The 8,145-nt window shown below is 38.1% G+C and overlaps 1 pseudogene across 1 annotated transcript; it reads left to right on the top strand.

The window, feature by feature from the left end:
- Nucleotides 1-1,410: 1,410 nt before the first annotated feature.
- LOC143292081 (uncharacterized) lies at nucleotides 1,411-7,789 on the top strand (annotated as a pseudogene). The gene is made up of 5 exons (XR_013056618.1): nucleotides 1,411-1,492; nucleotides 3,192-3,219; nucleotides 3,724-3,918; nucleotides 6,150-6,229; nucleotides 7,032-7,789. The product of XR_013056618.1 is annotated as an uncharacterized LOC143292081 (transcript).
- Nucleotides 7,790-8,145: the final 356 nt, after the last annotated feature.

Below are 8,145 nucleotides of genomic sequence, written 5' to 3'. Positions count from 1 at the left end.
AGATATCACTGAACCCCTGGCGAAAACACCCTCATCGACCCCAAGAAAAACTTTTGGGTCCCCAAGGGGAGATTGCGTGACGCGGGCTGCCTTTTGACCCCTACGAGGCCCGGGATGCAGGGAGGGGTCGATGCTATAATGGACTTATGGGGGGGTTTTTGACAGTGCCCCCACCGCGGGCTTGTAGCCAAAAGGTAGAAGCCCACGGTTTCAAAAGGAAATGTCCTGGGGTGGACCCAGGATTCTTGAGCCCGACGCAAATTTTTTTTGTCAACGGCGAAATGTCAGAGAGGGAGAGGTGACAAGCGGCCCCCCACAAGCAGTTCATCGGTCCAGTTCTGTTTTTGATGTCTTTAAAAATGTCTCCCGCATGTCCAGGCCATATCAAGTTTTCGCGATGTTTCGAAGGTTTTTGCAAGAAACACAAATGTTTTCCCAGGGGGGGGGAACACTGAAAAGGATTGGTCGACTTAGTTTGGTCTACAAAATGGCAATGGTTTCTTCCTGGAAATGTTCAGTCATGGAAATAGGGAAACCCCCAAAAGACAGACAGGAAATACCAAAAACAAAAACAAAAAAAAATTTTCAGGGGGGGAAACCCGGGGTCCGGAAAAAAGGGTATTTAAAACCACCATGGCTCCCGTTTCTTGGACCAAAAGCCAACCCCCCCAAACCCAACCAGTTTACCCTTTATTCAAAGGGCAAAAAAAGCCCCCAAAAAGGGGAAAAGGGGGCCCCACAGCCCTAAAGGGTTGGGGGACAAATCACCCCCCCGGGGGGGCAGACTCAAAAACATCCAGAACCCCCCCCCGTTTCTTTGGTTCCAACCGCGTAACCAAAAACCGGCCGGAACCCCCCTGCAACCAGGTGTGGTCCAGCCCCTCAGTCAGTGTTTTCAAGAACGGGCTCGCGCACCTGGAAGGGCTACCTGAAAATTTCGCCCAGAATTTCTTTTTAGTCATGCGATATCTTGGCCCGTAGGGTTGTATTTCACTTCGATATCTTGCGCCACGTATGCGTAGATTTTCATTTGTATTAGTAGACCTGGAAAAACCCCAAAAGAGTTTCAACCGGCAAAACCCGTAACCGTATTTGTTTAACCCCGTATGGGGCCCTCAGTGGCTTCCCCATAAATCCAAAGGCCTTGACCAAGTACTTTGTCAAGAGTCGTTTTTTCATACGCTTTTTTTTCCCCAGTGTGGACGAAAAAGCTCATTGGGGTTTTCAAATGTTGCGAGAAAATTAAAATTTTTCCCCCCATTTTTTTTTTTTAAAATTTTGGGAAGACAGAAACCTTTTGAAAAAACTACTGAATTTGTGACTAATATATTTGCATTTTTAATGCTGGATAGTTGTTTTAAATCGATGTTTTATTGCCTTCTTTTTGTTACAGCGTAGGCAGCTACATTCTACAATGGCGTCAACTGGAAGACCCCGTGTTTATTTCGACATGACGGCTAGTGGTGAACAACTTGGAAGAATAGAGTTTGAGGTGCTTGCCAGTAGTAGAATAAAGGACCGCTTACTTTGTATTTTCATTGCATTAACTGATTTGAAAGAATATAGAAAATCAACACCTATTCAGGAAAAGCTTCCAAACTACGTAAGCAATGACAATTAAAGGTTACCCCCTGCAGAGTATGAAGTAATAATTATCCCATCCAACGATATCCATAGCACATCTTGTCATTTGGCAAAAGCCAAAAGAATGAAAAAGTAAAGATCACTGTTAGATTATCACACAATGAGGACAATGCGGTTAGCTTAAAAAAAGTTAGTTTCACACTAAATCGAGCCAATTTTTTTATAATCTTTGTTTCATTGCTTCATTTTGAATTGACTGAAAAGGCCATGGATGTAGTTAACTGATGACCAGTGGATTTTTATTATTTTTTTAGATATATATATAGATTTAACATCAAACTGTACAAAAGTTCTATATTGTTTTCTTTATGCTGTACTTTTTTTCTTCTTATTTTTAAAAAAATCTCTTTTTCCAGTTTGGATTAAGAATGATATAAAATCTACCAGCAGCCTATGATAAAATTTGTTTAAAAAAAAGAGAAAAAAAAGAAGAAGAAAAAAAAGAATACTAATGAGAGCTGAATATAATCAAAACTTTTAATTGATTCTGAAGGAGACATTTGGTCTCTGTCATATGATTTGTATTTTTTGCTCTGACTCATGTTCAAGGAATGATGTAGTTTCGTTGTTATAATCAGTTCTGATTGTGTACTATTATGAGACAAGAGCCAAGGAGAATTGGGATGGAGGGGGTGTGGACATTTTGCTTCTCTTGATACTCCAGCCAGGACACCTGACAGTGGAAATATTTTGGTCAAGGAAATATTAGTCTAACCATTCTGTTCACAAACATTCCAGCTTCGGATGTTTTAGTCTGCCTCTGTCTCTTTCATCTCTTGCTCTCTCTCTCTCTCTCTCTCTCTCTCTCTCTCTCTCTCTCTCTCTCTCTCTCTCTCTCTCACACACACACACACACACACACACACAAAATCCCATTCTCAATGTCTGTTCTCTCCACCTCTCCTCCACCCTGCGCCATCCTCCTTTCCCCAGTCTTTCATTCCCCTCTTTTCACTCATATGCATACATGTATGCACAAAACACAACACGCACACTTTCAAAATATCTGACATGGTCAAACTAGTAGAATCACAGTAAAAACACACACACATTTATATACAGACAGACATACATGTACAAATAGATTGCTACAGGTTTGAAATGTCTGACTGATGATCTTCCCTGGCTGTAATGTCTGGTGCCAGAATGTAAATGGATCTCTGTGTGAGCTACAGCACTGTCAAAATGTCTTGGCTGGAATGCCTGAAGCTGGAATATCTGAGGCCAGAATGTCCATAATTGAGGTAGGGAGAGAGAAGAGTTCCTCTAAAAAGACTGAAGATTAGTTTATACATCACACTGATGTTTGTTTGTGTGTGCATGCAAGCATATTAATATGTTAGTATTTTAAAAGACACATTATTTTCATGTCTTCTCATTCTTCGCAATGATGTGTACTAAATGTCAGTAAGGAGCAAACAATACTAAAAACAAGACCAAATTATCATAGGTTTGTTAGGATGCTACAATGTATTAATTTATTTCCTTCATGTTGCTGTGCATTTTTATTTTGTTTGAAATAACAGTGATATTTTGTGTTGTTTCAGTTATTTTCTGATGTTGTCCCTAAAAACAGCATGTAAGCATGACAAGATATTATTCATGTGCATATGTGTGTGTGAGTGTGTGTGTGTTTTGAAACTGTACAAAACTATGTATTCAAATTCTAGTATTATGTTGTGATAAAATAATAACACAATACAAATACAGTACAATTATGTTCACCAAAACTTTATGCACCCTCATGTACACAGGGAGCATCAGCAGGAATACCAGACATAATTTGCCTATGACCTCTCTTGAGATATATATATATATATATATATATATATATTTATTTAAAACATGCAAAATATTAAGCACAGTCTGTCCTTTGCAGCAACAGATAGTGAATCCCTTTGCTAAACATTGAAAGGAGTAACTGATGTCATGATTGCTAATCCATCATGACTGCTAATCCAGTGTTGTGAGTTACCCACAATCAATGGGGAAGTGAACATACATATCCAGAGTGTTTTTGCTTAATTTGTATGTGTGCAATATATATTTTAAATCTTTCATCCTTGATGTGTATTGCAGAGAATTTCCGTGCCCTGTGCACAGGTGAGAAAGGATTTGGGTTCAAGAATTCAACCTTCCACCGGTCATTCCCGAATTCATGTGCCATGGAGGTGACTTTACCTCGGGGTGATGGGGACTGGAGGCAAGAGCATCTATGGCAAACACGTTTGAGGATGAGAACTTCAAATTAAAACATAACAAGCCTGGTAAGATGCTTGGGGTTTTCTGCAATATATATATAATATATTTATTTATGTATTGCATTTTGTTGATTGTGGTTGTTTTGTTATTCTGTTGCTAAGGGTCCCACAGTTCTTTAAAATCTTGGTGAAAACCTGGGAAAGTGGAATAGCTGAGGCTTAAGAAATGCAGTGAAAAACTGCACAGGCCAAAACTCTGTTGGAAAGTCCTGTCAAAAGCTGTCGGCCCGTAAATTTGCTTTCAGTCCAGGAAAATTCTAAACTATGTTCTCCAAATAGATCTATATGAGGAGAGACCACAGCATTGGTAAGAAACGAAAATGCTAACACTTCTAGAACTGTCCAGAAAACGCGTCTGTAGATGACATCGCGCTGCTTGATTGGCATAGTATCAGAATTAGACATACTGATGTTAACGTTATCCTTCATTGTTTGTTGTCAAAACCTGTGGAAACCCTGGCTGTTGTCTTTTATGTCAGTTTCCTAATGATTATATGGGAGATGGTGTAGCAGGCGCTGTGGTAATTTTTGAAAGTTGGACGATTGTTGTCCACACAGGTGAACTATGGAGTTTGTGCAAAAAAACAAAACAAAACAAAAAATATGGAGTTGTGTTTTGCTTGTGTGGTAAATCTGTGTTCTCCTGTGCATGCAATCAACTTCTTTTATGTTGAAATGTAGAACTTTTACAATCCATTGAATTTAGGCAACTCATATTGCAGTTTTGACTTACCTCTGTAGGTTCTGGGAATAGGAGATTTAAATATCTACAGACTGTCACAATTACTGTAGTTGTCCTTTAATTTGATCCATATGATGTCCGCTGTGTACTGAATATAATAAAAAATAAATAATTATCACTAAAAATACAAAGCACAGAACCTGTCAGCTTTGTTTTTGTGTGGAATGCTAATTTATATATGTTTATATATAAAAATATTTAAAAGGCATGAAACGTACAAGTAAAATATTGAAAGAAAAAAGATGGTGTTAATAGCTTATACAAACAAACAAAAAAAGAAAGAAAAAAAGTTAGATCGGATTAAAAAAAAAAGAATCACTTGTAGAAAAGGTAAAGATAAAATGTTTTTGATTACCTGCATTCCAGCTTTTAACAGCAGGTTTAGTTTCAAGGAGGTGTCAAAGCATGCAGAGTGAACCATATGCACTACACCACATCTGCTGTTTAAAACAAAAAATGAAAACAAAACAAACGACAACAAAAAAGAGAAGAAAAAGAAGAAGCAAATGCCTGACCTTCACATGTATACCCAACGCACTGAACAGGCCTACAGCAGCAGAAAGCATGTTCCCCGTATACAACACTTCAAGCATAGTTGTTGTTTTTTCTAAAATATTTTCTGTGTATATCTGTTTTGGAATACAGAAAAAAGAAAAAACAAAAATATATTCTTAAATCAACAAATGATATTTTCATGATTCATCTATAGTTTTACACCTTTAGTTATGTTTAGAAATAGAAGTAAATCTACGTCATGAAAGAAAATATGAAACAAACCAGTGAAAAGCATTGAAAACTAGATAAACACACTGTCCTTATCATGACTGATTTAACTAAGGACATGCAACGGTTGCACACTCATGCACACACACACACACACACATACTCGCACACATAAGGCATGCACACACATACAATACACTAGGTGCTAGGTGTACTTCTTACTGAAACTGAAAGATTGTAGGTATGGCTTTTACACTAATAATGTTCTTGATAGGAGAGTTTCATATCTAAAGGAAGAGGAGTGAGAGTGTGTGCATGCATGCTTGTTCTTTGGTAAAACATCTTTGTCCTTTGTACTCTGCTCCCATTTGCACGGAGTCATTCATACTGGCATGCCTTTATACACAGTGTACATTTTTTCCAGGTACGACATTTTTAATGTGCAGATTTTTTTTTCCCATGCACATCATTTGTGTGTGTGTAGGTTTTTTTTTCATGGACATTGTTTTGTGTGGGTAATTTTTTTTCCATGGACATCATTTTGTGGGGGTAGATTTTAAACCATATACATCATTTTGTGTTTGTAGATTGATTCCATATACATCATTTGATAGTGTACATTTTTATACCATGTACACAATTTTGTGTATTGATTTTATGCCTTGTGCAACATTTTTGTGTGTATACTTTATACCCATGTAAATAAATTTGTGTGTGAAGGTTGTGTTGTTTTTTTTTTTTACAATGCTCATTATTTTGTGTCGGTGGATTTCTTTCAGGTCTTCTGTCCATGCCAACGCAGGACCCAACACCAATGGTTCTCAGTTCTTTATCACAACAGTGCCGTGCTCTTGGGTAAGTGTGGACCGAAATGAAAGAAATTATGATGTACATGATTCAGGGAAGTGAGGCCCAGTTACAGCACGAAATCAGCTCCACATTGTCAGCAGTTGCTTGTTAATAGTTACCTGTGGGCACTCATATGATGGCTGTACTGCATGTTGTCCCCCATGACACTAGAACTAATAGGACTCACCAGTGGGCTGTCGTTGCAGTCCATGAATTGCAGATGAAGTAGGTATACATGTTAATCATTTCCAAGTCAAGAGAAACAGTGAAGCAGGGAATTCAGAAATCATTGAATCTCATTCATGAGGCTGGTCACACACACACACACACACACCACACACACACACACACACACACTCATGTTAATATTTATTTTGAATTTTGTAGGCTTTCAAGGTCTGACCAACAGGTTGGGTATGTATGTAGGTCAGGCATCTGCTTCCTTTTTTCTTTTTAAAATTCTTTTTTGAATGATTCAGCGCTTATAGCTTTTAGAGGCGTTTGATTGGCTGAGAGCGGGCGGGCCGTCTTTTCACTGTTAGCCGCGCAAAATTTGGCCAAGCAGAGCAAACCAATAGGCCTAGTTTGCATCAGTTTGACATGGTAAGTATATGTAACACCAAACATGGAATATAATACAAACTCCTCCTTTTAAGCAGCTGTGGTTATGGGTCAGTCCAAAGCTCCTAGAAACTGAAAGTAAACACAGGTAAAATTTTGACCTAAAGTAATTGATAAGTTTTAATCATGACAGTGAACTTGTGCATGTTTGATGCGGTGGGTTAGAAATTGTTCATATTTTTGCAGGTTAGACGGCTACCACGTTGTGTTCGGGGAAGTAGCCAGTGGGCAGAAGGTGCTAAGGCAAATTGAGAGGCTGGGAAGTGCAAGCGGGCAAACCCAGAAAAAGATTGAAATTGCTGATTGTGGGGAACTGTAAAGTCTGGAGTGTTGAGGAGACAGTTATCAGTCTGGGAATGAATTGGGAACTTTCTTTTTTAAGTTCTTAATTCTTGTGATGTTATAAGATATGTGTAATATATGAATCAGTTAAACTCTACTGTCTGGTAATATTTCAAAAGATTTGTAATATGAATCAATCATTGGAAGAAACTGAACAGTTAAAAGTGTTGTTTTTTTTTCTTAATTGCTCAACATTCTTTAGGGTTGGTGGAATTTACAGTGTTCAAGATTTCATCTGGTTTTTCATTTTGACCATAGCAGTGAACATGCCAATAAGTTTGTAAATGAGAATAAATCTAATTCTCTCTTAGATAAAGCTATTTGGCTAAAAACAATTTGGGAGATATTTGGCTATTGTCCATCATTATTTCAGGTGTTGCCATGTTACACTTTTTACTGTCTTCCTGTTGCAAATGCTTGAAATTATGAGTTGATATAAATGAATGGCACTGAATGGACAGAAAATGGATCTGTGACTGCAGTTTGTAGACTAATTGTTTTAGTCTGGTTGTTTGTGTTGAATGCATATTGATGCTTTCTGCTGTTGTACTTTGCTTTGCGAATTGTTCTGCAAACTCTGTCTCACTTCAGTCTTCTGTTTTCCTATTAAGAGAATGATTAATCTATGCTGTGTGCTTTTCCTTTATGGTTGTCAATAGTACACATGCAACACACACACACACACACACACACACACACACGCATGTATACACATGTATACACACTACAAATTCTTCATCATGGCAGAAACTGATCCAAGCATGTCTGATTTGGCTGGAAATCAGTCACTAAAGCCAGATATAATATGAAAGCATTTTAATTTCATCGAAAGGTCACTACAGTCAGCTTCATTGTCATGGAAGGGATACAACCATCCCTGGAGAGTTGGGGCAGATGATGCAGCAGTGGAACACAGTGGAGTGCCATGTAGAGAATGACTGATATCATCTGATACATTTTTAT

This window comes from Babylonia areolata, chromosome 18, assembly GCF_041734735.1.
Source record: "Babylonia areolata isolate BAREFJ2019XMU chromosome 18, ASM4173473v1, whole genome shotgun sequence".
In the NCBI taxonomy this organism is placed as follows: domain Eukaryota; kingdom Metazoa; phylum Mollusca; class Gastropoda; order Neogastropoda; family Buccinidae; genus Babylonia; species Babylonia areolata.
The sequence above is the reverse complement of the archived record's forward strand: the minus strand, read 5'-3'. Positions and strand labels throughout refer to the sequence as shown.